Source organism: Balaenoptera physalus (genome assembly GCF_965194825.1).
Source record: "Balaenoptera physalus genome assembly, chromosome: 16".
Taxonomy (NCBI): domain Eukaryota; kingdom Metazoa; phylum Chordata; class Mammalia; order Artiodactyla; family Balaenopteridae; genus Balaenoptera; species Balaenoptera physalus.
The window spans coordinates 40181154-40207723 of record NC_138898.1 but is presented as its reverse complement, the minus strand read 5'-3'; the positions used below and the strand labels follow the sequence as shown (position 1 = coordinate 40207723).

The 26570-nt window shown below is 41.4% G+C and overlaps 1 long non-coding RNA gene across 2 annotated transcripts in view; it reads left to right on the top strand.

The window, feature by feature from the left end:
- The window catches only part of LOC309644506, a 169881-nt gene extending 145132 nt beyond the window's left edge, over positions 1 to 24749 (top strand). For both annotated transcript variants that reach the window (XR_014254461.1, XR_014254462.1), the window contains exon 3: positions 3461 to 24749. This is a non-coding gene — a long non-coding RNA (uncharacterized lncRNA). The remainder of the gene's footprint in view (positions 1 to 3460) is intronic.
- Positions 24750 to 26570: the final 1821 nt, after the last annotated feature.

Below are 26570 nucleotides of genomic sequence, written 5' to 3'. Positions count from 1 at the left end.
CCTTCAGAACATTCCACAGTAACTCTGCGTCTGCAGCATGAACACCAGTTTTCACTGAGTGGTCCGACAGGAAGAAATGTGTTTTAAATGCCTGTTTGGATTCTGATACCTTCTTTTTATTACCTCTCTGAATGTATTTGGTGCAGAAACTGGTGTATCTGTTTTGTAACACACACCACTGTGCACAAATCTGTGGTGACCAGGACAGGGTCATTTTTGTGGAGACACTCAGGTGAGGAAAGTGTCCCTGGGGCTGGTTTTGCTTTCTTTGTCACTAGATGTCACTGCATACACAAGTGTGCTGCTGTGACCGAGGGTAACGGGGCAGCCTGAGAGCCGGGAAAGAGGCATAATAGATTCTGGAAGCCTTTGCTGTGATCCTACTTGGAAGATATCTGCACTTTGCCTCTCTCAGAGGCATTCTCACAATCTCGTTTAATTAGGCTAATCCCCCTTAATACTCTGTCATTTGACAGATTGTGTGAAATCTAATTTAAATGTGTGCAAATCTTTTGCCATTCATGGGAACATTTTGGAGGGTCATATGTGGTAAATGTATCTTATTCAAAGTTTCTTTTTGACTTGGAATTATGGACAGGATGCAGATTGGCTACTTATATGCTACTTTTTTTTTTTTAAACCGAGGTATAGTTGATTTACAGTGTTGTGTTAGTTTCTGGTGTACGGCAAAGTGATTCAGTATACATATATATTCTTTTTTATATTCTTTTCCATTATGGTTTATTACAAGATATTGAATATAGTTCCCTGTGCTCTACAGTAGGACCTTGTTGTTTATCTATTTTATTATATGCTGCTTCTAATTCAGGCTTATATCCTACTAAAACACCAATTTGTTCTCAATCAGAATGAAACATTGAATAGGTATTCAAAATTGGCTCCAAATGTAGCCTGTTTGCTAGCTAGTAACATTATATATTTGCTTCAAGCTAAGAAACTTTAATTAAAACTTAAAATCCCTCTATCTATCCTTCTGAATTCCAGGCTTATAGTTGCATCCTTTGGTACCAAAGGTATGATCAGTGGGGCTCGTGTTCATATCTCCTCACCAGGTTTGCTGTATTTGCAATATGTGCTTGAGAGAGTAATTCAAGTTGATACTACAGCCTTCTAGGGGGACAGTAATTTACATTTTCCCCTTCTTATTCCTAGCCACCAAAGGGATTTGTGCCAATCCTATTGGAAAGATCCTGTAGGGTCACAAGTGAAATTACGTCTTCATATTTTTATTCACCAAGATCTCATGGCAAACAGGAATTTTACCCCAAGCTGCTAGCCTTTAGTCTTCTTTCTGTCTTCTCCTTAGCTGCTGAACCAGATGTGAACAGATATCTTACTGAAATTTGGATAAGCAAGTCCCTAAGTTAAGGTCCTCTTCCCCTGCCTGTGTTCTGCTCTAATGAAATAAGCACAAATAAGATACAAAAGACCGAGGTTAGGATCCTGAATCTTTCGTGTGGCAGTGGAAAATCTGGGCCTCGGTTTCCTCAACTGTTAAGAGGGAACTAATAAAGTCTACCATTATCTAACTCACAATGTTGTTAGGGGAATCAAAAAGATAATAGAGTTGGAAAAAAAGTCAAAAGTGTTACAAAGATTCACGACCTTATCTTCATCTCCCTCATAATTTCATTGCAACATGTGTACTTTTAAATAAGTTTAAAAGAGATGGATTCATATCACTTTCAAAAGTTATCTATGACCTCTTTCTTAAAGTTTATGTGATAGTGTAGCCAATAACCAAAGTTGATTAGCACCTTTGTGACCAGATGTGCATTTTCCTGCACTCAGCCAGCAGGCAGTGTGTGACAAATTAAAATAGAAGGTGACATCACAGAACATGGTGGTGGTGGCTCTTCCTGGGCACCCTTACAGGTTAAATTCTGGAGACAGGACACAGATCATCTTTATTGCAGTGCAGACCTGGAGATGCCTGGGATGGGGTCGGGGAGTGTGGAAAGCAGAGAAAAATACAACTGCACAGCTGAAGCCGTGTCAGGTCCCAGAAGAGGCAAACCTGTTAATTTAGGACCCAAACATCAGTTTTTATTTCTTAGAAATATAGCCCAAGAGAAAGTTATGTAAATCTTGTTGGATATGAAATCGTTCTTACAAAACAGCGTTTTGATGAGTCTAAGGTAAACAAATCAGACCCGCACAGATTAAATTTCCATTAAAGTGCACAGGATTTTAAGAATGGGTTAGGGGGGAAAAGCTGAGAAAACTAAGGCGAGTTTAATTAAACCTTAAATGCGGTCTGGTTTTGCCCCAAAGCTTCTCTTTGGATAGCCTTCTGACTTTCTTTTTAAAACATCGAGTCCCCACGAAATGAGCGAATTATGCTGATGACGGCACATTTGGTCAGCGGGCTACAGACCTCAGAGGGCTCCTCTCTGCCTTAGTTCAGATTTCGACGGGCACCACAGGGCTGAAAGGGATCCTCTAATTATGGGCGGGATTAGCGCTCAGCAGCCGATGTGTTGTTCTTCGTGGCTTTCAGCCCTCGTGGTTTCTCGGTTCCTTATGGTCACTGTGGCCACCTAGAAGTTCTTTTCAGGAGCATAATAACCAGATCAGCTGCTGCAGGCTGGAGCCGGGCGGAACAAAGGCGGGCGGAGGGCCCTCCCGCAGCCCCGGGCCTGTTCACAGATCCCAGCGGGCACCCCGGGGTCACACCAGACAAAACCGTGCTCCAGCCCCATTTGCTAAGGCTCCGTCCCTCACGACCCACTGCACCCACTTAAGGCCTGGGGGGTATGCTCCAACAGCGTGTACTCCTTGCCAACAGAAATACTAGCAGTGGAAAAAGCTCCCCACCCAGGCCCTGCAACAGCAGGGAGACTCCTCTGGTTAACTTCCCTTTCAGATATTTCTCCTTGGAAAGCCTGAACGTCGATATGGGGACTTGATTTCTCAGAGTCTGTTTTTAATACTTATCTTTTGATGGGGTCATTTGAACCTACGAATAACCACAGATGGGGAGAAGGAGGCGGTAGGCATTTATTTTATTCTAAGACAAGTCAGGGCAGCTCCTTCTTCCTTGCTTTGTTCGTCCGTCGTCTGATGCTGCAGCGCGAACAGGTTTCCTAAGGAGCATCTGGTCCCTCTCGGAGGAGGATTCCACAGGCGTTTTGTCTCTTTCAGGTTTTCAATAGTGGCCTCTGGGGCGGGAGACCATCTGGCGGGGCGTCACCTGGCCAGTTGGGCCTGCCTGACCACACGCTGCTCTGCATTCCCCTGCATTGCATCCCTCACTCCCACCCACACCCCCCGGCTCAGGGGGACCTGGCCAAGGGCTGGACAATGGGCTTAGCATTCAGCCAGAAACCCAGCATCAATAACGCTTGTTATTAACAACAAGGCTGGATTACATAGTTTTTAGAACATGGGCTTGTCATCAGCAAAACTGACCTTCCATCTTGCTTCGTTTACATCCTAGCCCTCAGAGCACTGGACAACTTACCTGTCAGGTTCTTACACCTGCAAAAGAAGAAACGTGAGAACGATTGAGTTGCTGTGAAGTATTAATGAGAGAGGACTCCAGATATAAAAGTATATTTTATATCAGGTAACAAAAGGTACATTTTACTGGGCTAGTAGAGAACTGTTTAATAAGGGGGCTTTTATACAGTTGCAGGCATGATTTTGGAAAAGCAAGAAGGGGTCTGTGACATCGCGAAGCGGTTACCTTGGTAGGATTGAGGGGCAAAGTGAGGGAGCACGTTCTGGAAACCAGAGGAAGTGTAGGGAGAGGAACATCCTGACACAAGCTGCAGACTTTGTCAGGGGGCGCAGCCGAAGCAAGGGGAGGAAGGGGTGCGGCGGTGGGGAAGGGTGAACACTCAGAGCACGATCCTTGGACCTCACTCCCCTCCCACTGTCTGAATCTCCTGCTGGTGCCACCCGTTACCCAAGCTAAGTAGCAGCCCTGACCATATCCCTTTGGCACCCAAGTATATGTGGAAGGCTTTCTGCTCCTAAGACATTTGGCCTGAGGGCATTTTGGCAGAGGAGCACGCATGGCCCACGTGCATGGCAAACGTACTGGAAAGTGGATGTTCCCCAAAGCAGCCCTAAACTGCAGGAGGGCTGGCAGGCGTCAGTGAATAAATACCCCATTTCTTCACCTTGCACCATCTCCCAGAGCTCCCCCAGGACCCAGTGCCCGTTGCCTGCAATGAAAACTTGCTTGATAACATACGCACCATTAGGTTCATTTCCTTCCTTGTCTCTCTTCCCTACATCCTGGGATCACCACCCAAATCAGTTATTTGCACTACGATCAATCCCTATCTCAGTGTCTGCTTCTGGGGAAGCCCAAATGAAGACAAAACCCACTAGCATAGTCCATGTGGGTCAGCCTCCCGTGGTACAGAGCAGGTGAAGAAAGGTGGAGAGTGGATTTGGGGAGGGAAGGGGAGCCACCTGCAGGGTGGCTGGTTTACCTTGCAGCACTTTCACTGTCTGTATTAGCTTGCCAGCTGCAGCAACAATGGTACAATGTTTCCTCATCCTGTTCCTCTATCACGGCACCCCTGTCAGTTACCCAATTCCCTAGGTTCCCCGCCTGTACTTGACATTTGACTCAGTAGGAGTGTTTGCTGGGTTCTAGCTCAGCATTTTATATATTATATTGTGTAAGAGGTGGACATGAGCCATTCGGGGTGGGACCAGGGGTAGGTGGAGGGTGGGAGATAGTGGTAGGGTTATAAAAAGATTAAGTATAAATAAAAACTAGATGATATGCCTAATAAAGATCAAAGCCTTAAAACTCGAATGAACATATTCGTATTTCATGCCATCAATTAGCAATTAAAAGAGGGGTGGGTGCATGGGGACAGCAGAAATAGGAAGCCTACCAAGTATTCTTTAAATTGAATTATGCAGACACTAAATCCTACTTTTGGCACTAGAGTCCAGGTCTGCTGTAGAAGGAGAACCAAGTATCCACTATGAAGTGCAATAAAACCAGTTTATTATAGCACATCTGAATATTTCAGTTTCCAATCAAATCTCAACATATTGCATTAGAGTTAAAATGATTAGGTAAAAAATGAGAAGGACTTCAACCAAATCATTTACTGGAGCATAATTAACCCTAGGGCCTATAACAGAGACTGGCATGTAGTTGGTACTTAGTAAATAATTGATGGGTGAATGGAAAGATGGATGATTGGATGGGTTAGCCTAGTAGTATCAAACTAAAGGAATCCAACAGGAATCAAAGTACTAATATTCATCCACAGTCTTCCTTGTCCAAAATGATTTTAATACTTTTCTCATGAATTGTGTGCATGTGTGTATATATGATGTGCCTCCTCGCTCTGTGCTCTGAATACTTCTGGGTTCCAACCTACCCCCTCAGGGGTCTTCATTTCTTGAGAGGCAGGATGGATTTCATCTTGATGGAGATTTGAGTCCCTGCCAGAATCCCTTGGAGTGTTTGAATGATGTGAGTTTCTACGAACCACTCCAGATCCCTTAAAGCATAATTTCTGTGAGAAGAGCCTCAACATCTATATTTGAATTAAGCATATGCAAGTGAGGGACTAGTTATGTGTGTTTCATGGGTTTCCATTTCAACACGACAATAAGGCCCAAGGCTGAGGTAGACACCAAGTGTTCTCATCTATCTGATCACTTAATTTTGTTAACTGATGTAAGTGGCAATTAATGGAGAGTGTATTTGCCAAACCACTGTAATCCCCATAGCTCTTCCCTATGGAGGAAACCATGGTTTTACACATTTTGAGGGGGGGTTGAGGGAAGTTGCTGTTTTGTATGAACAAATTCACATTTCAATCGTATTTATGATCTCTGTGGCATATTGCATAAGACTTGGGGGAAAATGTTTGTTGTTTTGAATTAAATTGAATTTTTTTACTGAATTAAAAATATTTGAGTCCCTCAAATCACATGGAATGCAGGACACCTCATTTAAACTTCCAAAATGTTATTTAGTTAAAGACTCTGAGCAAGGGAGTCCGAGGAAATGGACTGATGTCACTCTCCAGTATGACCCCGGAGTCCCCAGAATTTCCCTTGACAATTTCAAGGGCTGCCCCAGCTGTGAATAAAAGTGAGTTGGAAGTTTTGTTCCACATTTGACCTGGAATGAATTCCTCCAGACATACTAATTGGATAGGGTGTTAAGGTATTAAGGTATACAAACACAAGCAAAAACAATAACAAAGAAAACATTACAGCCTCTACTGAGGATGACTTTATTTACAGTGGTTCTTTTTTTTTTTTTTTTCAGGTGTGTTGGGTGTGTTTTATCTATTTATCTATTTATTTATTTATTATTTTTAACAGCTTTATTGGAGCATAATTGCTTTACAATGGTGTGTTAGTGTCTGCTTTATAACAAAGTGAATCAGCTATACATATACATATATCCCTATATCTCCTCCCTCTTGCATCTCCCTCCCATCCTCCCTATCCCACCCCTCTAGGTGGTCACAAAGCACTGAGCTGATCTCCCTGTACAGTGGTTCTTGGAAGTTAAAAACTATAAAGAACTTCTCTTCTGATATGAAGCTTTCATTTCTTCCTTTTGAGATATAATTAATCTTTATACAAAAATTAAGGATAGCATATTTTGTGAGAAAGAACCTACATGTACATAATCTCCAATTCAGAAAAGCAAATATTACGTATTTGTTTTTAATGCAGTTGTATGAGTTTCAACTAGAAAATTATTTTAAACTACTAATCAGATGGATTCTACTTTATTATTGAAACACATAGGATAAAATGTATTAAAGGTTCAGCCTCAAACATAAAGTGAATCATATTACATAAATGCCACTGAGTGAAAAATCACAGTAGATAAGAATTGTATTTATTTTTAAATACTCTTTACCCAATGTCATTTAAATATGGGAGCTTTATTCTAGGAGCACTTTGTGGTGATAGAGCCCAAGACCCAAACAACTCACGTATACATAGGGGACCACATAGTTTATCATCCAAACTCGGGCCACTTTTGACAGAAATGGGATGCTATTTATAATTAAGATAGAATGATAGGTATGATCTGGGACCATCTTTGGAAAATTGGATGTATGGTCACCCTACCTGCATACTTTATTCCTAAAAGTGTAAATTCCTTATATATTTTGTGTAGCTTTTTACTGTGCAAGCTGTTTTGTAACTTAAGAGAAATTAAGCCTCTTTCAAAAGAAAAAATCAACTTTCAGGAGATAAAATAAGTAAAAATAAATTTCAAGAGGGAAGTAACTGCACTGCCAAACAAATGTTTATTGGATGAATGGATGGAAGAATAATGATAAACATTTATTTGAGTGCTTCCTATATGCCAAGTACTGCATTGAGTGTTTTCCTCATTTCCTCTTTTTTTGTGCAGGTGAAAAACTGTGTTCTAGAGAAAGAAAGATAGCCATGTAACATAATAAATAAGTGCTGAAGTCAAGAATTGAACTCAAGTAATTGGACTTAATAGTGGAGTTCTTAACTCCTCAACTGCCAAAGTGGAGAAGGAGAGTGATTCATATCTGACTTCTAGCATTTTGAGCCTTAATGACATAATACTGACAGATATAAGGAAGTTGGGAGTAAAAGTCATTGAAGAGTGGGAAATGGAGATGATTAATTAAGTTTTGATGCAAAACCAAAGCAATAGAGTTAGAAGGAGTATTAGTTAGAAATCAGCTGTCCCCAAAGCCCTCTCTTAAAGGAGAATCTAAGTCCCCCCAAAATTAGTTATTAAATGCATCAGTGGTGGGTTGGAGACTAGACCTCTCCTTTCCCCACCTGACACTTCTTCCATGAATAGCACTGGGTGGCCAACAAGGAGGGCCCAGGAGGCAATTGGAGAAACGGGATGGAAACTCGAGAGGGAGATGACAGATATGGATGCACATGGGAGTGTCCTCCTTGAAGAAAGTTTAGCATGGAAACCAGGAAGGTGAGGGTACTCTCTCAAAATGGAGTGGAAAAAAGAGATGTAGTGAAGTAAATCATGGGAGGTCTCTACAGAGTAAGGGCTGAAGGGAGGACACAGAAGCAGCAAGACAGACCTACAAGTGGCCTGAAGGTAGGAAAGAAAACATGACCAGGCAGAGTTTTAGAGACTGAGGAGGAGAGGACTCAAGAAGGATACATGTCTAGGTGATGTGGGGGAGACTCAGGATTTGGTTTCCATCAGGCACTAGTTCCATAGTTATGAATTCTGCGTATATTAGCTTATTTGCTTTCATAATAGTTCTAGGAGGCAGGCATTATGGTTCCTGTTTTACAGATGCCACACAAGGGACAGAAAGGCCACCAAACAGAGGAACATCAGGAAACTATCACATGAGAGCTGGGATATTTCCCAGAGTCCAGGACCTAGAATATCCAACAGAAGCAAGATCCATGCTAGACTCGTGTCCAGTGGACCTGGAGCCATGGAGGAGATGTGGCTGATAACAGAGACACCATAGGAAGCAAAGAGAGAGAGACGTATCCCGGCTTCCCTTTCCCTCCCTCCCAAACTTCAATTTTCATCTGGTTTCTTCCATTGGCTGAACCTATCAAGAGTCCAAAAGGCAAGGCAGCTTGGGAAAATGAGTCCTGTAATATACAGTGGAAGATGAGAAGGGCAGGAGATACCTCTGAGAGTAAACAGGAAGTTCACTGGCATATCCACACATAGGGACTTGTACATTACTTCTGCATACATCCAACCGGCAAAAATTCAGTCACATGTCCCCACTTTAGCTGCAAGGGAGGCTGTGTGCCCAAGAAGGAGAGGGTAACATGGAAAATGGTGACCATGGTAGTTTCTATCCCAAGTACCTACAATATGAAATGCACCATAGTGGCCACTGTAAGAAATGCAAGAGTGACTAAGCTATAACTGCAGCTCACACCACAACCAACATAGTCATAACCTAGAAAGATTGTAAAAGGTACAATAGTAGAGGTGTCATGTGACACCAGATTTCTTGGAAGAGATCCAATCTGATTGGAGTATGAAACTGGAAGAATTTTTGGAGGTTACAGGATTTGAAAGAATTTTGACAAGCAAGGCTGTGGGCAAAACCATCCCAGACACAGGGGAGAGCTGAATAAGATTTACAGAGATAGAACTCTGCGTGTGTGTGTGTGTGTGTGTATGTTTAGGGAACTGAAAGTAGACTAAAGGGGCAAATATGTGTCAGTCATGGTGGTTTGAATAATTAGAAATAAAGATAGCAAATAATCATGTATGGATATTGGATTAAGATAATGGAAGAATTGGGAATTCCCTGGAGGTCCAGTGGTTAGGACTCGGCACTCTCACTGCCAAGGGCCTGGGTTTGATCCCTGGTTGAGGAACTAAGATCCTGCAGGCCATGTGGAGCAGCCAAAAAAATAGATAATGGAGGAATTGGAGAGGTCAGTGTGGGGAACAATGAATCTTTATTCCATCCTTATATACAATTTAGAACCATAGAAAGATTTTGAGCAAGGTAGTCATATAATCAGAGCTGTGTTTTAGGAATTGAACAACAGGCAGCACATACATGAGTCTTCTAAATGAATTGTGTCCCTCCAACTTCATCTGTAGAAGTCCTTATCCCCAGGATCTCAGAATGGGACTGCATTAGGAGATATGGTCTTTAAAGAGGTAATGAAGTTAAAATGAGGTCACTCAGGTAGGCCCTGATCCATTATGACTGGTCTTTATAAGAAGAGGATCGGGACACAGATACACAGGGAAGACTACGTGAGGACTAAGGGGAGGGGTCTCGGAAGAAATCAACCCTGCTGACACCTTGGTCTTGCATTTTCAGCCTCCAGAATTGTGAGAATATGACTTTCTGCTGTTTAAGCCACCCAGGCTGTGATACTTTGTATTTTACAGCTTTAGCAAAGTAATACAATGGGTCTGGCACTTACTGCATCTTGGTTTGATAACCTATGCACAGAAGAATAGAGGTAAATTTTCTTCTTAATAAATTCATATGACATGCTTTAAGAGCTTAACTTTCTCCAACTTTGGAGGGCCTTTAGCAACAATATTTTGATCACTGAGAGGACTCAAGATTCAGAAGTATGGTCTCCTGAAATACATAGGGCATGAGTTCTTTTAATCTAAAAATGTCAGTTCATAGATTTAAAACACACAAGGGTAGCATTTCAGTTATCTACTGCCAAAGTAACAAACTACCACAAATCTTAGTGGCTTAATACAGCAATTTTGTTTTTTGTTTTTGTTTTTCTCATGAAGCTACAGGTAAGCTGAGCAGTTCTGTTAACCTGGGCCATAGTTGGCTCATTTCAGCTGGGCTGACTCGTTTGTCTGTAGCCAACTGGCAGGTGGCCTAGGATCTGTCTGGTCTAGGATAGCCTTGGCCTAAATGACTTGGCTCTGCTGCATATGATGATCATCTTCCAGCAGGTTACCCTGGGCTTGTTAGCACAGAAAAGCAGTGGAGTAAAAGAAACAACTCTTTGGGCTCTTGAGGCCTAGATCCTAAACTGGCACATTATCACTTCTGCAGCTTTCTATTGGACCAAGTAAGTCACATGTCCAAACCCAAATTCAAGAAGTGGGTAAAAGAGACTCCACCCTTTAATGGAAGTAGCTTTAAATTCCCATTACCAAGGACAAGGATGCTGGGAGCAGTAAAAAAAAAAAAAAAAATTAGGGCCATTTGCACAATCAGTCGAAGGTAGATGATTACCAATGGTCAAAGCTTGAAACACAGTATCACTGAGTTACCTTAAAAGGGAACACCTAGCCAGATCCCCCATCCAATGAAGGAATTTCCCTAAATTAAACACACAAAGACAAAACAAATCCCTCAAAGAAGATTCCCACCACCTGACCATTTGACCTAACTTTTCTCATTAGGCAAGAAAAGGAAAAGCACGGCAGCTCTCCCACCCTGCTGTTCCACGCTCAGTTTATCTGGCTTCTGCTATGAGTCACAGCTGACTGAGGGGTGGGGATGGGTCATGAGTCATGGCCTAAAACAAAGATAATTTGATGGGGGTGGACCAGAAGGCGGGACAGAAGACACTGCAAGTTCATGCATTAACTCAGTATTTAGGGTGATTTCTTCTTTCCTGCAGCTGGGAAAATTGGGCAGCGTGCCCTCTTCTGAAATCCAAAGGAGGATATCCCACATGGGCCCTGTGCAGCTGGGTTGAGGGGACTCAGACATTTGTGTCTCCTAGGGAGTCCACTTGTTGATTTCAGAAGTGTTTATATCACAGCCCTCAAGGTGCTACAACTACCCTTCATCCCCATGTGCCTGGTCAACAGACCGTTTCACCCTACCATCCCCAGGAGCAAGTTACCTGGTTGGTTTGAGAAGTTAATATTTAGAAACACTAATGGTTGCCTATGGTTTTCTGCAAGAAAGAAAAAATAAGCTAACATTATCTTTTGACCCACTCCCACATATATTTGCAGATGACAACTTAAAAAAAAAAAGTCCTTGGCTCAATGACAGTGTAGCTTCACTATGGTAGGAATTTTTTTTAAGCTATTACTCTCTATTTTCATGTGGCTGCACAGTAGCCTGCCTAGAGTACATAAATATTTGTGCATCTGGCCTCAAGCAATTAACATGTCTCCTACCCTGGGGTAAAAATTAAATGAAAATTCTGTCACCCCCAAATAAATCTGGAAACAGAATTCCTGAGTGTTTGCCAAATAAGGTGACTCCCAGCCTTAAGATGCTGAACTTTGGAACAACGGTCATAGAAACAAAGGCAAGGCACCGTTGGCTCCCATTCAACCTGGTCAACAACATCCTTCATTACAGGACGTGGCATCATTTTGATTCACAGCAGAATAAAAGGAATCTATTTGTATATTTGGAAGTTTGAGTGAGGATTTCCTGAGTTCCTGATGAAGTCATTCCTGCCTTACAACAGCCTTGCTTGTCCCACTAGAGTTAGAACCGGGTCACCATTTCCATGCAAGTGTGTGAGCCCACTTTGGGCTCCTGCGCATGTGCACACACACACGCACACATACACACACACACTCATTTCATTTCAGCATCTAACTAAAACTCAGTCATACATAATCTTCTCCCAGATAATGCTGGCCTCAAATCAAAATTTCAGCTCAAAAGGAAAATGCTTTAAGCTAATCTTATATTTGCATTGCCTGCCAATGAGAGAGTGTCTTTTGTTAAATCACTTAGAACACATGTGCCCTAGACATAGTATTTAATGGGAACAGAAATAGAGAAAAATGTTGGCTCCTGGTATCCAGGAAAGATGCCACTGGCTTCATAAGCTTCTTCCCACAGATATAGTCACAAACAAAAGATAACCTAACTTTGAACTATAAAACTCTTGCTTTCCTATGATCCAGTTCTTCAAAGACAGTCTTAGGGTGTTATCACTGATCTGTGATGGGCTTGCCTTAAGTTCTCATGGCCATTAATACTATGTGCTCTGCAGACTGTGAATTCCACCAAAGGAATTGTCTGCAGGATTGGACTCTGAGGAGCACATCCTCCTCCTGTGCTGTCCGTGCCACAGAATCTGGGATTGGAGAGGCCAGAAGGGATGAGAGGCTGATTGCAAAACCCCAGGGAGCACATAGGCAGCCTACATGAATAACAGTAACCCTGAGGGGTGGTTGCAGCAGATTCTGAGGGAACCGTATCCATACCCCTTACCCCTACTCCTTCAGGGCACAGCAGCCCAACTTTCTCTTTGCCTAAGAGCTTTCTCTGGCCCCCATATCCAGCAGCTTAGCCACTCACATGATGGGCAAGAAGTGAAAGGGAATTAACATCCACTGGAAGTAACTTTCAATGAATGTCAGATAGTAATTGGTGTATACATATCCCAGTTCCCTTGCTTCACACCATTTCCCAGCAGTCCCCAGCAGAACTAAGTTCCAGTCGCTCACAGCAGTATCTGATTCAGTAAAAAACCGTTTATGGGCTACCTTCCTTTCCCTGTCTCACTTTTCCTCTCCCACATCTGTATTTCTTTTGCTTTCCTCCTAAACTATTTACCATTGAATTGATGTCACAGGGATTGCTTTGGGGAAACCCAATCTAGGAGAGGAGCAAACTTAGTTAAGACCTCCTCTTTTATGTAACTTTGGGGAACGAGTAAAGCATCCTTACTTTCCATCCTGAACAGGAGTCTATCCCATGACATTTTTGGATCCTGCCTTTGAGGAGATGGAACTCACCACAACACAGTTCCTGACTGTCCTGTTTGCTCCTCTGGACATGTGCCAGCTTACCCATCATACAGGAAGCTCCCAGGATGAGGGCAAAGTTCTATGAGGTCTGATCTTTCCGAGGCAGAGGAGACTCAACTTAGCTCTTTTTCCTTGTGGTCCACTGATGATTTCCAAATCGAGTCTAGTCCCAGATTTCCCTCTGGTTTTCATATAGCCTGCATCCTTTTGCTTTTACTTACATTCTCAGATCAGATCATGTCACTCAATGGAGAAGTGATCATGTCAGTTCAACCTGGCAGAGGCTCTCTTGCCCTAAAATGACAGCTGTTGAGTCCTCACCATGGTCTGCAAGGCTTCCTGATGACTTGATTCCTGGAGACCAGTCTAACATCATTTCCTAGACCTTTCTTCTTCACTCCTTGCTTTTCTTCAAACATGCCCACATTTTCCAGTTGCGGGATTTTGCATCAGCTGGTCCCTCTATCTGGGGCACTCTGATGTGCATGAGTCTCCTCCTTACTTTACTCAAGTCTTTGTGCAAATGTCAGCACCTCAAACAGGTCTTTTTTGACCAACCCAGCACCCCTTTAATTCTTTATCCCTTACCCTACTGGTTTCTCTTTAGAGTTGTCAGTACCCATTGGCATTATATGTACTTGTTTAGCTGCTTTGTGCTGGTCTTCCACTGCAACGTAAGAGCCACCATTATATTACTGCCACCATGTGCCCAGCACACAGAAGATGGTCAATTAATATTTGTTTGGCTGACTGAATTAATATATGATATTAACTTAGTAAAGTGATCTATCAAATATTTTTACCAGAATAATAGTTAACATGTAGTCCAGATTTTTTTTATATTGTATATTTCTCCTTATAGATTAATTTCATTTTAAATGACTGATTCTTTACTTTCCAAAGACACATTTTGACAGTTTTCCAATTTGTTTGGTTGGGTTTGGCATGGTTATTTAATCCCAAGTTAGAAGGATGTATAAAGATAGAGATGTACTGATTGATAAATTAAGTAGCAAAGCACAGACAGCATACCTCAAACTGGACTACTGGCATCTATGCCCATCCCTCCATTCAACAGGTATTAATTGAACATCTACTATATTCCAGGCACTGTGATAAATGCCAGGGGTGTATCAGAGAATACAATAGTCAAATATCCCTGACCTCATAGAACTTATATTCTGAAAGAGGAAATCCACAAGGAAATGTAAACATAATGAATAAGTAAGCTATTTAGTATGTTTGACGGATACACCAGGGTGGTCAGGGGAGGCCTCAGTGGGAAGTTGACTTCTGGGTGAAACTTGAATTAGTGAGAGTGAAGCCACACTCATGTATGTGGGAGGAGAGTTCCAGGCAGAGAGAACAGCCAGAGCAGAGGCTGAGGTGGGAGCAGCGTGCCAGGCGTGTACAGAGAGAGCAAGCCAGAGGCCACTGAGTGAGGAGGAAGAGTTGGGGGAGATGATGCATAGAAGAAACAGAAAGCAGGTCACACAGGTCCCTGGAGGCATTAAAAGTACTTTGATTTTCCCATATGCCGATAATTTTTAAAAGGCAATCAATAGTAGCTGTTGCCAATCTATTCAACTAAATAATGCTTCCTCGTTGATCCATATAAAAAGCTATTCCATTCAAACAAAGCATGTTATCATTGTTGTTAATGATGTTATTATATTATTGTTTCTTAGTAAGATGATTGCTACTATATTTTTTCTTAATTACTCAGGAGCAAGATATTTTATTGATGATAAATACATAATGGAAAAGATAATTTGTGAAATAAAAATAAGAGGTTTGGTAGACTGGCTCTTCTTTAATTTTTATTGTAATAGATTTATTGAGATATAGTTTATAGACCATTCATTTTGTCCCGTTAAAGTGTACAATTCAGTAGTCTTTATTATATTCACAGAGTTGGGCAACCATCATCATGGTCAATTTTAGAACCTTTCCATCACCCCCAAAAGAAACTCCATACCCCTTAATAGTAAGTCCTCATTCTCTTCAACCCCTCTCTCCAACCCCTAGGCAACCACTAATCTACTCTCTGTCTCTATGACTTTGTTTAATCTGGACACTTCATATAAATGGAATAGGTGTCCTTTGAATCTGGCTTCTTTGCCTGTATAGTATTTCCAAGGTTCACCCATGCTGTAGCATGGATCAGTAACTCATTCCTTTTTATGGCTGAATAATGTTCCATTGTATGGATAGACCCCATTTTAGTTATCTGTGTGTCAGTTGATAGACACCTAGGGGTTTTCCACCCTTTGGCTATCATGAATAATGCTGTCATGAACATTTATATGCAAGTTTTTGTGTTTTCATTTCTCTTCATTCCACTTCTACGAATGCAATGCATTGGCTCTTAAAATCCATGGTAAGGGGCTGTTAATACTGCTAAGATTAACTGATAACAATTTTTAAATCTGAGTTGATGAATCAGTTTAAAAAGAACTATTAAAACAAATTCAAGAATGATTTAGGGGAAAAAAACAGTCTTAGATTAGGAGAGACCCTCAAAATTGATCCACATGTCAAAGCCAATAGGTTAGCTAATGAAGCCTTTGAGAACTAGATGGGTTTTGTGCAAAACTGTGCAAAAGGTTGAAAAAAAATCATATGTTAAAAGAAAAGAAAGATAGAAATATAGAATGAAAGTAAGGATAGAGAAAGAGTTATCTTGGCCACTGAAGCATTTCATTGTGTCAAGTGAGTTCACAGAAGCGCAGATCTCATCTGCGGTGGGGGACTGAGCCGTCATATTGTTAGGCAGGTGATGTCCATCCCTGTGGCGTCACAAGTTGGAACAGCAGAGCCCCATAGGGAAACATTTATCAAATCATAAATACCCACCAGTGCTCCTTTGTGACTGGTACTGGAAGAAGTATGAACCAAAGAGGCCTCAGGGACTTACAGTCTAGTTGGAGACAAAATTACAAGCGGTCAAAGCCCAGAGATGTCAGGAATTGTTCGCAAAGTATGAAACAATTTTCATCTGAGGGTGTGGTGCCAGCTTGTTCTTAAAAGCATAATTCATTTGCCCTAAACTGCTTCTTTCTCCAGAAATCCTCTCAGGGCTCTGGGGTTTCTCACCACCAGGAGCACTCATAGGATGGGTGGATGGACACCCAGAGGGTTTGGGGACCAAGGAGGTGAGAGGATCTTGGCCACAAAATCTGATGGTCCTGCTTTTGCGGGCTTGAGTCAGACTCCAGTGAGAATGTGGTAAGGATTCTGTGGTCTAATAGGTCATCCCCTCCTGCTTGTCTGACTCAGGGCGATGAGTGTCCCCTGCTATGCTCAGCGGTGGTGGGAGCCCAGCCCAGCCAAGTAGAGGCAGAGGTGGCTGCTGGCCTCAGAGCAGGGGGGGGGGGCAGTGGAAGAGGCCAGTGACTAGCTGGGGACAGCGGCATTGACCAGTTCCGAAGGAGCTGCTTACCCAGCAGGATCCAGGGCCCCAACTCTGTATCTCCACCCCTCCTTCCTCCTGCTGGCATGTATTTCCAGAGACCCACAACCTCTAAAAGTGGAGAAAGCCATTTTTCTGGTCATCTCCCTCCACGCAGCTTTTGCACTCTTTTAAAATCATCCTGGGACGTGAAGGGCTGAAGTTTGCTCTTCACATAACCTGTAACAAAATCAGAAGCCGTGAGGCACGGGTCACAATCTTCCTATGAAAAATCTTTCTCATTACATTAAATTCCCTCGTTTGAAAGATGTGACTCAGCTGGCCACATGGCTCTAGAATGGACCTTGTCACCAAAGATTCATAAGGAGATTGGAGGAGAGGAAACGGAGAGTCTTTCAGAGATGCTCCTTTTTATTTCCCCTGTATGACCTGAATATCAGGAAATCTGAGAGCTAAATAAGATCTCATACATTATCTACCACAATGCCCTCATTTTCTGGAGGAGTACACCTGAGGCCCCAGAAGAGTGAAAGTGACAGGAATAAGGCCACAGAGAGAGCAGCAACTGAGCAGGGCTTGGAGCACTTATCTCCTGCCTTTCAAGCCCCTACTCCTTCCACACACCACAGTCAGCCAAGAAATCAGATTAATGAAAGAATCCTCAGAAAATATTTGCCCCGGGTTTCCAAGGTTGCCTCATGTTTGCTATACTTTTCTCACTCTTCCCCTTGCCAGACCATGAGGTAGCTAAGAATGGCAATGACCACATTCTGAAGTTAATTCTGATGGCTTTTTCTAAAGTTTGTTTGACTCATCAGTATATTAGTGAAGAAGAAAACGTTTCCTTGCAGGAATAATGACAGCTATAGGCAACTTCCTAATATCATATCATGGCAAAGGTAGGCAGGGGAAAATGTCCTTCTAAACAAGTGCAAAACCAACAATGTCTGCTTAGGTCAGCCGACCACCCAGTGGTGTGCTGTTATATGGTGGTCAACTGACTTGCCAAGACAAAACCCTGGTCTGTAGAATTTGCTGATTCTCAGCTGTATATACTGCCACCATGGGCAGTTTCAATGGATCAATGTGGTGTCACTAACTCAGAGTTGGGAAAAGATGTATCATACCACACCATTGTATAATATTTCTACCACCCAGATGGAATTAATATATTGATAAATAACCTCAAGAGCATAGATAGTAGTAAAATGTGGTAAAATAACTAGGAAGTGATGAGTTTTGAGTAGTCGCTACCTTTGTTTTTAATGTAACTTATTTCACTGTGAATTTATTAATTTAATTTTTAATAGCAAGTATATAGAACATCCAGCTAAAGAAAAATCCTGAAAATTCAACAATTGACTCACCAACAGGTACAGACTGTCTTCAGCAGAACACTAGAATCACCTGCTCCAAACTTTGTTGACTTAGTAAAGTAACCTGCAATGCTGCCCTCCTGGGAATATGTAAACATTAACCATAAACTAAGGAGTCTTGGCCCCTTTGCTTTTATTCATAAAATTACTGGTCCTCATAAAACTATTCTTCCCTGGGAAAGATGCAACAAACAATAGGCAGAAATAAAAATTGTGGTTGTAAACATGGTTCATCTCATCCCTTCCATCCAGTTTGGTGACTTACATGCCATACTTCATCTCCAAGTGTGATAACAACAAGAACTAAATATAACCTTTTCTCTTGTGGCTAAGACTTATCAATGAGGGAAAGCAAAGGCATTATGCTAAAAGCTTCACATGTCTCATTTAGTTCTCACAACAGTTTATTCCCATTTTACAAAAGAGGAGTTTGAAGCTTGACAAGTATAATTAATCTTCCTAAGATTATAGTTGTTAAAAAACAAAGCCAGAACTTAAACGTAATACTGTTTGATTCTAGAGTCTGGCTTTAATTAAGGCTAAAGCATGATTAAAGGAACTGAGTGTGAATGAGGGCCTAAAACAATTCTTATAGGGACTAAAGAAAAAGGCATTGTGAAAATGACTATTCATGAGAGTTAGACCTAAAGCTGTTATGCAGTCAAGGCTGTCAATAAAGTAGAATAATAGCCTTATGAAGTGATCATTTAATGTACCTGGAGAAGAATGAGTGACTGTATCAGTTACCTATTGTCACAGTAGCACTGTAATAAACAACCACAAAACCTCAATAGTGTACAAAAATAACTATTCATGTTCACACATCTTGAATCAACTGCAGGCAGGTTAATCTGTAGTGATCTTGCCAGGGATTGCTCTCATGTGTGGGGTTCAGCCAGTATTGCCTAACGTATGATGACTTTGGCTGGAGTGACTCGGCTCTGCTTTAGATATTTCTTATCTTCCAGTAGGTTAACCAGGGCATGTTCTCATGGCAATAGAGGCACAAGAGCATAAGCAGACACATAAGGCCTCTTGAGCCTCAGCTTGGAACAGGTATAGTATCACTTGTGCCTCTTCCTATTGGTTAAATCAAATCACAAGAATAACCTATCTTTAAGCAGTGGTAAAACAGGCTCCATCTCTTTAGTGAAAGGAACTGCAAAGTCACATAGTGAAAAGCATGGGTATAGGGAGGAGTAAAGATTTGGCACCATTAATGCAATGAATCTACCAAGAGGTGAGCAGGGTGGTCAGTGGAGAATGTGGAGTGATCACCTGGTGCTCATACACTGTCATACTTCATGAACTCTACTCCCTGCTACTTACTTTTAACCAGGCAATGACTAGTCCTGGGCCAGCAGTCTGATACCTTGGAAGGAATCATGAACTTGGGTCCTGGCCCACATCAACCCCTTACTGAGTGCATAGATCACTGATCCAGTGTTGAAGCTTGGAATTCTTCCCATCTACAACATGCATCATCATGTGTTTATTCCTCACTGAAAGCTATGTTGTGAATGTGTGGAAGGGGGTGTGAGTAGGATTACATGCCTAAATTCTCCATTCTGGTCAGTTAATAACCCTCTTTTTCCTTCTTTCCCATTCCTTATGTCATGTGTCAGCCCTTCCATATCTGCTCTTCCCCTTCATAACTTAGCTCTCTGCTCACAGAAGCTAATATATATGGACCACATCAGAAGGCTTCAATGCCCAGTGCCTTCCAACTGAGATTACTAAAGAGGAAGGCCCAGGAGAACTAGGAGGAGGAGGAGAATGAGGTCAGGGTATTTATGCCCCTGATTCTCTTCCTGTGAGGTCACCTTTGCTTTCTGACCTAAATGACTCACTTTTGCTCTTTTTCCAGGTCCTGGAAGCCATTTACTCTCATTCTTCTGGGCCCATGAATGACAACGGCCCCAGGTTTCTATACCATCCCTCAATGTCCCCTCTACACTCTACCTACATCTTTATAACTGAACTCTTCATCAATAAACCTCCCTCAACTTATTCTAATTTGAGAGTGCCTTCTGTTTCCTATAGGAATTCCACCTGGTACACTCTCATATATAGAGAACACTCAATGGTTCCCCAAGAGAAATGATCTAAGATTTCATCTTATCATTTAATCCTGCTCAAAATGCAGAATATCCACATGATACTCAACAATTATACAATTGTGTCTAACTATGGCTCTTCTCAGTCAAGAAATGTATGAACTAAACATGTTTTCTGCTCACTCCTCATTATATAATGGTGGAAGGGAAATAAGATTAACAGCAATAAACAGGAACAATGGAAAACACAGAGCATTCATTTGTCTACTCTGCCTGGGAAGACTTCTAAGGACCTGGGGATGCAAAATGTTACTTGATTAGACATGGATTCTGTCCTCTGGGGGGAGACTCCTTACCCATTGTTCTCCAAGGTCCTTGGATCCCTTTCCAGGATATTCTTATTTGTCCATTATATCCCTTGATGACATTTAATGGGCCTTGGGGAATATGCTGCCCTTTAAGACTGTACTTCTTTTCAGCTTGCTTCTTGGTTGAGGAGTCATTTTAAACCTCAATAGTTACAGATGTTTTTAGACAGGATTTATAGCTTCTTTGGGAGTAAAAAGTTCTCGAAAACTCAGTAAGCCTCTAGTTCACTTGATTCTAGTAAGTTCTATGTATCAGTAATCACACAGTTCTTTTCAGTATACTCTAAAATGCTTATTTTCTCACCTTCTCGGCATTTGCATCTAGCTTTTAATTTATTGAGACTGTAGGCTCTAGTGAGATCATATTAAAAAAAAAAAAAACTCTTTGCTCTGAAAGATATTACTGGTAAAATAAGCCTTTAAAGCCCTTTTAAGTCCCAGTACCTATGGTTTGGGGGTCTCAAAGCCAGCTTTCCCCATATTTCTGTACTCTTTTGACTCCCTTTTAGTTCTGCATATGCACCAGTCAATTCTCTCTGAAATCACCCTTCTCAAACCTTTGACCCCCTGTCAAATCTAGCTACAAAAAAAGCAACAGCCAAACTAAGGTTCTGTTTTTCAGTGTCTTTCCCGAGAGTTTCTGGCTTAGAATTCATGTCATCTGGTACCAAGTAAACTTCCCCAGGTGACAGTTTTAGCAAATATTTTGTCCCTGCAAAACACGATCATCATGTTTTTAGCCTCCAACGTGTTTCATCACTGCATACCACCAGTCACTAATCCAAAGCTACATATTTTAGGGTTTTGATGTGTGTCTTAGTCCAAGCTGCTGTTACAAAATTTTATAGACTGGGTGTCTTGAAAACAACAAAATTTTTTTTCTTACAGTGTTGGAGGATGGAAGTCCAAGATTAGAGTGCCAGCGCCATCACTTCTGCTTGGTGAAGCCCCTCGAAGCTGCAGACTTCTGACTCCCTGTGTCCTCACATGGCAGAGAAGGAAACAAACACTCTCATAACGTTTATAAGGGCACTAATCCCATTCATGAGGGCTCTACCTTCATGGCCTCATCTAATCCTAATTACATCCCAAAGGTCTCACCTCCTAAAACTGTCACATTGGAAGGTAGAGTTTTAAAATGTGAATTTTGGAGGGGAACACAAACATTTAGTCCATAACAATGTATGACACTCCACTTCTGGTAACAATTCTGACACTAGTCAGGGTAATGCTAGCCTATGCTGTGGTTACAGATTAACCCTGCAAACACAGTTTATTAGCATAACAAAGCTTTCTACATTCTATCATTTTTCTCTATCATTCATTTGACACATCCAACAAAGGTGTCTGACACACACCTCTCCATGGCGGCATAGCCAAGGGAGAAAATCCGTGGAGAACACATATGAGCTCTTATTGTAATATGTGACCAGAAGTGAGCACATCACTTCCACTCACATCATCAGTCAGAACAAATCATCATGGGCTGCGAAAGGCGGGGACTATATGGAGATTCCATTAGTACCTACCCTTGCATCACATGTGTATAAGACACATCCACAACTTTCAAATAACATGTGGCATAGCTTAGACACTTCTAGAGCCATCAGCTGTATTTTTTTGTCAGTAAAAATTGCTTATCCACTATCAATTAAATGATATTGAAAATTTTACACAAGAAGATCACTGATAATAAGGAGAACAAAAAAGTGTAACAGCTGTCTCTGTGAAGTGGATGTCTGCTTCTCAGGAAGTAGTGAACTTAACCATCAGGGCTTATGCCTGATTCTTTACCCAAGTTTACAAAGCCTGTGTTAACGTTTCCCACATCTCCCACACCATTTTTTAGGGATGATATTCAAAACAACAGCCAGTTCAGCATAGGTACCAGCCAATCAGAACAGATGTGACCCTATCTGAATGGACATTAGTTGTAAACAATTGCTGTGTTTATACAGTATGTACCAGTAGATCTGATTGATCCTGGCTGTCCCTCCAAGCATGATCAGCATTTTTCCATATGCCACACTTTAGTCTCCCCACCTTGCCCTTATACAAGCTGTGCCTCTGCCTGGAATTTTGTCCTTTTTTTTTTTTTTTTTTTCCTTAATTAATTAATTAATTTATTTATTTATTTTTGGCTGTGTTGGGTCTTCGTTTCTGTGCGAGGGCTTTCTCTAGTTGCAGCAAGTGGGGGCCACTCTTCATCACGGTGCGCGGGCCTCTCACTATCGTGGCCTCTCTTGTGGAGCACAGGCTCCAGACGCGTAGGCTCAGTAGTTGTGGCTCATGGGCCCAGCTGCTCCGTGGCATGTGGGATCTTCCCAGACCAGGGCTCGAACCCATGTCCCCTGCATTGGCAGGTAGATTCTCAACCACTGCACCACCAGGGAAGCCCCTGGAATTTTGTTCTTTATGTGGAGAAACAACCACTTTGGTCACCTTTCAAGTCCAAGTTCTAATATGATTTCTTTGGGGAGGATTCACAAATGCTTCCTCCCAACTCTTAGTTTTCTCCTCCTGTGTTTTCCAGAGTGCTACATCCACATTCTATTATACTAATCATTACACCATGTTACCATTCGTAATAATTACATGTTGTCGCCCTCACTGGGCTTTGAGCTCCTCAAAAAATAACAATAATGATAGCCTATATTTATCAAGTATGTGTTATGTACCAAGTACTCTTCTAAATGCTCTATATGCATTAATAAATTTAGTCCTGAATAGAATTCTATTGCTATCTCCATCTTGCAGATGAGGAAACTAAACTACAGGGCAGTAAATTTACTTGTTCAAGGTTTATTTTGTCATCCCAAGCACCCAGCACAGCCTTGCACACATGAGGCTGTTGAATAAATGGGCGGATTCCTCCTGCCTTCCCACTTGTGCTGTCTTTTTCCCCATTTATTGTGTGAACCCTCTACATTCCATTATCATGTCTCCTTCTCTAAGACCACTCCTAACAACTGTGACCCACCCAGATCTTCCCACCTAAGGAAACTCTTGTTACAAGTTACATCCCTATTATTCAATTTAAGTTTCAATTATTCTTGGTTTCAACCTTGTTATCTGGCTTTCCCAGTGAAACTCTTTATACCATGTTTTCTGTATATTTGGAAGATTGCTTAGCACAGACCTCACTAGAAACCAGGGGTCCCACACAGTGCTTGTTAATTGAGCAACTAGTAAGGAGACATTGGAACTTTTGCCATCTTTGTTTGGGGTAGCACCAGTATTGAATACAGTATCTGATTCTTGCTCAGAACTCATGGTCACTGTGGAATTTTGTATAAACTGGAAAACATAAGGTAATGGGCTTTGTGCCTCGTTGTACCTCCCCCCATCTCAGTGAAAGTAATATTGGGGGTGGGTGCCTGAACCTCCCACAGAGGGGCAGCAGATATACTCCCATAATAACTGTTTGATACGCTTTCAGGAAAACTCTGGAAAACCTATAATAATTTGAATTTCAAGGTGGAATGCTGAGGGAATTCCCCGGCAGTCCAGTGGTTAGGACTCCATGCTTTTACTGCTGAGGGCCCAGATTCAATCCCTGGTCAGGGAACTAATATCCCACAAGACTCGCAGGGTGGCCAAAAAACAAACAAACAAACCAAACAAACAAAAAATGGAATGCTGAGTGTGCATATATAAATTAAGATTGGGTGTAATCTGAAAGAAAAACCTAATAACAGTGGCCTAAAAAATAGAAGTATAGGGACTTCTCTGGTGGTCCAGTGGTAAAGAATCTGCCTTACAATGCAGGGGACATGGGTTCAATCCCTGGCCAGGGAACTAAGATCCCACATGCCATGGGGCAACTGAGCTCGCGCGACACACTACTGAGCTGACACGCCTCAACTAGAGAGCCCGCGTGCCACAAACTACAGAGCCCATGCGCCCTGGAGCCCACATGCCACAACTAGAGAAGAGAAAACCAGCACGCCAACTAGAGAGAAGCCCACACGCTCCAACGAAAATATCCCACGTGCCTCAACGAAGATCCCGCGTGCCACAACTAAGACCCGATACAGCCAAAAATAATAAATAAAATAAATAAATAAAAAATAAATCTTTAAAAAAATGGAAGTACATATTTATTTTCCTTGACATTTACACATTTTGAACATAAATCAGTCCTAAATTTATAGTATGATGCTCCATGGTGTCATGGACACAAGAATCTTCACAGCCGCTGTGACCATTTTTCCTATCACATTCCAGCTAGCAGGAAAGAAGGCAAGTCAGAAGACACTCTGGGCATGGACACACTTCTTCCAATTACAAGGGCAGAATTTAGTTACATGATCACCTAGTCACCAGGGATGCTGGGAACTGTAGTCTATTCTATTACTGAAGAAGAAGGTGAAAACAGATAGTAGGGGAAACTGGTAGTGTTTTGATACAGCAGGAAAAGCAACTCTTTTTGCTCAAGGCTAATTATTTCATTTGCCATCTGAAGAAGTTGACGTCTCATCCAAATGTGATTAAAATGGAACAGAGCTGTAGCTCAGGCTTCCTTCTTGTAAGCTTTGACACTCAAGCTATTTTAAATATTTTGTTGATCTTTGCTTCACTTCATAACGAGACACATCAGAAAATACGCTATTTAAGTGAACAGCTAAAAAAAAAAATCAAATTTCTAACTAGATTAGTGATTTATTGCATAATTGATAAAGAAATAAACTTGAATTAACACCCTAGTTTTTTGACCATTAGAATGTATTCTGCTATGCCATACTCTCCAATGACTTGAGTCATCATTTATTTTATTTATTTTAGTGGAACCAGTAAATGTATATGTTCTCTTGGGTTCCACAGTGAGACTGATTTTATTATGCTGAACTGTGAGGATTATTATTTATTTACCCTATGTTACAGCCTCAATCTGCGTTTGTTTTTAATAATGTCTCTGATGCAAATCTTCCTTTCTTCCAAAGCAAAAATTAGCACTTAAATGCCACTACATATGTCCTCTGAAATACCTACAGGGACAGCGCATTCAGACTCAGGCAGACCCCAATCACTGACTTGCAAGGAACACGTGCATAAAATTTTATCAATCAGTTCTCCATCCCAGCCAGACAGATGGCTTTTACCACCATTCTCCCTATGGCCCTTGAAGCAGTGCTGGGGGCGGGTCCCTGGGTTTCATACAGAGGAGAGGCAAATATGTTCTCACAGTGGAAACTAATCAGCTGGTCTCCTCCTAAGCTACCAGGAAGATTTAGACTACACTCACACACTGTCGGAGGCATAAGAATCCATCACAAAGACAAATTCCAGAAGATTTCACAAGCATCTTTATTAAGCTCATACTCTTGCAGAAACCCTCCCTTGTTTGTCAGGCACCATGCTAAATGGCTAAAATACATTATCCTAAGTCATTACAAAATCTTAAAAGAGAGGCATTGTTACCTATCTTTTATAGGGGAAGAAATGATGACTCAGAAAGGCTAAGCACATTTCCTAACTTACAGATAAGAACGGAGTCAAGATTTGGAAGCCTTGCTTTTCATTCTGTTTGTTATCCTACACATATCCTATGGATATTTTGCATCCAGAAAATACAAACAAGAAAAGCATTCGACTTTTCCAACTTAACTGATCATATCACTGAGTGTTTTTCTGTTGTAATAATTCTCAACTTCTTTTGCACACAAACCTGTCACTACATGTGAAATTATTATTGCTCTTCTTTCATGGGACTTGTTAGCTATTTATTACTAGTTATGTAAATAGTACTTCTTAGTCATTATATGTACTATTTAGTATTTGTTCTTTAAAAACTAGATATGTCAGTGGAAAGAAATATGTGGCCCTGAAACTTATAGTAAAAACATAGCATTAATGTATTTGAAAGAGAAAAGAGACATACCTAAAAATACATTAATAATGATCAAGTGATGAACTAGAGATGGTGAGAAGTAAAATACAGTTTTCTAATTTCCATATGTTCTATGATGAGCACATATGAATTAATAATTGGAGAAAATAAAATGCATCATTTAAAAAAGACGAGGACCTAGAATTAAATTTATTACAGACATCCAAGCATTTACAAAAGCTTTTGGCATTTCATGGTGTCACAAAATAAGAAAGTTGGAGGGACTCTCAGCCATTATCTAGCAGGCTCTTTGCCCATCAGCTTCATAGTTT